Below are 3,403 nucleotides of genomic sequence, written 5' to 3' on the forward strand. Positions count from 1 at the left end.
ACTCAGTGCTCGCCTGATCGGGGCGGAGTGCCTAGCCGAGCGCCGAGTGATCGATGCCGTGGCCCCGCCCCGTCGTGTTTACAAGGCCGTAGGGTAGAAGCGACCCGCAAGTGAGGGATCTTTTCCTGGTTTTCGATTCCCACGTGGGTGACGCCTGCGACTTCCTCAGCAAGGATAACTTAGTGTGCTAATCAGCTTCGCATCCACCATTTCATCGAAACCGTACAACTAAGAGGATTCGTTTACCTAGTTTACAGGGAGGTCAGCCAGTGCCCAGCGAAATAAAGGGGCCGAATCCTTGTACTTTGGGAAAGTCACAGCTCCTAAATTTTTGCATCCACGGCCCGCAGGAGTGAGGAAATCCTGGGTTTCGAGGGCAGCCAGAATCCTCACTCCTGCCGCCGCGGCCCCGACCCTGAGTGGTGTGGGCATCACTGCGGGTTTTGGTTTGGAGCACACTGCCCGTGGCTTCCAGGGATTCAGGACTTTTGAAGCATTGTACAGAGGTGGTAGAAAGTCCTGCTCATAGTGGGTCTGGAGTCCGAGGAGGAAAGGGAAGGGAATCATTTCCTGCTATCAAAGAAAAAAGTTACTCATGACAACCGTTAAAGGTGGTAAGGCAGGCTACCTGCCGCTGCAGTGGGGGTCTGTGATAGAGAGAGGTACTGCTGGACTCCAAATATGACAAAGGCAAGTGCAGATTCATAGCCAAGGAGCAGGGTCTAGGTCAGTGGATGGGAAATTTTTAAGAGGAAGCGTCAGGGATAAGGGGAATTCTGCTAAACCAACCACCCAGGATTTTTGCTGCCGGCAGGCCAGGGTGATAAGATAGTCAAGGGTAGAGGATAAGAAATCGGGTCAGATACCAAGGGTAGGGGATTTCTGCTTAATCCAACAGGATTCTTGCTAAAACTGGACCCAGCAAGCCAAGGACAGCGCCCAAGGTCAAGGCTTAGTCAGAAAGAGGACTGAGAAGAGCCTTGTCACTGGTCACCAGGGATGTGTCAGGTATTCTCTGGGGCTCTGAGAACTCCTCGATGTTAATTATGTTAACACTCCTGTTAGGTGGAGATTATAATGTCTTATAGACAAGGAAACTGAGGGTTGCTCAGGGCCAATTCAGCAGATCTGTGGGTTCTAGGTAGTTGGCTAACATTGTGGAAAACATACCAAATGAACTCACCTCCTGCCCTCAAGGGTCTTGCAGGGAAGAGAGATTAACAGATATTTATTGAGCATTGACTACACACCTTGAGCTTTCAAAGCATTTAAAAATATTAAAATCCTAGATTAACTATTATAATTTCCACCCCCCAGTCGAGTGGTGACGGCATTGAATTTTGTCTGAGCCCCGTGTCTCTGGAAAACAGTGAAGGTTGAAGGAATTTCCCTCACCCTTTTGTGTTCCAGAAAACAGCTTGCTGCAAGGAACCCCTTTTCCATGTGACTTCCAGAAGGCTCGTGGATGCTGCCCGTGTTTACCTCCGACAAGGCCGGGCACAGACCCTCCAAATTCCCACTCTTTGCCTCGTGAGTGATTAGCTGAACTGCTTGTCCCCAGTAATCAATCAGAGCAAAATGCTTGTCAGCCAAATTTCGTTAAATTCTCTCCTTCCTCCAGCCCCTGAACTTTGGTCCACGCCCAGCCTAAGCCAGCAGACGGTCCTTCTTGCAAAGAGGACAGAATGTTCTCTGATCCCCTGTCCCGTTATGCTATTCTTTGATCCCACTTTCTAGTTCTTTTCTGCAGCCTATAAAAGAAAAATCTTTTTGCCCAACCCTGATGATGCTCGCAAACCTTATTGATGAGGGAGCGTGGGCCAAGCCAGGGGCAAAGTACAGGCTAACAGCACCCCCTCCACCAGGTGGGATATGTGTGGTATTCCTCCAACACTCCTGCCTGCCCAAGAATAGGGGAAAGGAAAGAAAGCAAGTAGTTAACTGATAGAGATCACAATCTTGCAGGACAGGAATCTCCTTCAGTTTACGGATAACTTCGTAAACTGCAAGAAAAAGGCAATCTTTTCCATAGCCTAATCTCCAGAAACCTATAGATTCTATTTCCTGGAGCCCGAATATCACCCTCATCAAGATGTAAGGGGGTTTAAGTGCTTGCCATGGTGGTGTGGGAAACAAGGCAAATGAAAAATTAAATTCCCTTACTGCCTACAGCCATTAACAAGTCCTTGAAACAGAGTGACCTTCCTCTAGGAGCTCAGCTGCCTTGACAATGATGACACTTTGGTAGGAGCAAAAGAGAATCTTGGCTTAATATTATCCTGACCCCCCCCCCCCCAGGATCCTGTGAGTCTCCTTAAACACATAAAAATTTCGGGGTGCCTGGGTGGCTCAGTCAATTAAGTGTCCAACTTTGGTTCAGGTCATGATCTCACAGCTCATGAATTTGAACCCCACGTCGGGCTCTGTGCTGACAGCTCAGTGCCTGGAGCCTGCTTCGGATTCTGTGTCTCCCTCGCTCTCTGCCCCTCCCCCACTCATACTCTGTCTTTCTCTCTCTCAAAAGTAAATAAAACATTAAAAAAAAATTTTTTTTAATTCCTTTGCAAACCTCCTTTATCTGTACCACTGCCCCCCCCCCCCAAGATATATGTTAACAGTCATATTCCAGACTTAACGGCCCCTGATACACATCTGAAGGGCCTCATGACTGAGGTTTTACTAAGCAGTAATAAAAGATGTTTTCATAGGGGCACCTGGGTGGCGCAGTCGGTTAAGCGTCCGACTTCAGCCAGGTCACGATCTCGCGGTCCGTGAGTTCGAGCCCCGCGTCAGGCTCTGGGCTGATGGCTCGGAGCCTGGAGCCTGTTTCCGATTCTGTGTCTCCCTCTCTCTCGGACCTTCCCCCGTTCATGCTCTGTCTCTCTCTGTCCCAAAAATAAAAAATAAAAGCGTTGGGGGAAAAAAAAAAAAAAAAAAAAAAGATGTTTTCCTAGCTAGCCCCTCAAGGTCCTGGAAACCTTGCTTCCAAAATTCCTTAGAGACTTACACTGTCCCTAACCCCCTGCCAACCAGAAGGTATATATATAATCAGTCACTTTTCACAACCCCAGTGCAGCTCTTTCTGCCCACGGGTCCTGTCCCCGTGCTCTAATAAAATCACCTTTTTGCACCAAAGACGTCTTCAAGAATTCTTTCTCGGCTGTCAGCTCCGAACCCCCATCGCCCCCAAACCCCGTCATTATGGTCACAGCTTTCTCTTTAGGACAGTAGACCCCTCCCCATTGCCATCTCCTTGCAAATAAGTCTTCCCTTACTATTTCCGCTTTTATTTTTTTGTTAGTCGGTGGATGGGCAGAGACCACAGGACCCCAGGCGGGACCCCGGGCCTCTAGGAGCCCAAACAGTCTCCACAGCATAGGTCAAAAGAGATGGGAACGCGGGA

The 3,403-nt window shown here is 48.9% G+C and overlaps 1 long non-coding RNA gene across 1 annotated transcript; it reads left to right on the forward strand.

Moving 5' to 3' along the window:
- The first annotated feature begins 75 nt into the window (after window positions 1-75).
- Window positions 76-2,858, forward strand: LOC132689255 (uncharacterized). Its single transcript, XR_009614936.3, has 3 exons — window positions 76-261; window positions 899-1,008; window positions 1,411-2,858. It is a non-coding gene; the product is annotated as an uncharacterized LOC132689255 (long non-coding RNA).
- The last annotated feature ends 545 nt before the right edge of the window (window positions 2,859-3,403 follow it).

The sequence above is a fragment of the Panthera onca genome, chromosome E3 (genome assembly GCF_046562875.1).
Source record: "Panthera onca isolate mPanOnc1 chromosome E3, mPanOnc1 haplotype 2, whole genome shotgun sequence".
Taxonomy (NCBI): domain Eukaryota; kingdom Metazoa; phylum Chordata; class Mammalia; order Carnivora; family Felidae; genus Panthera; species Panthera onca.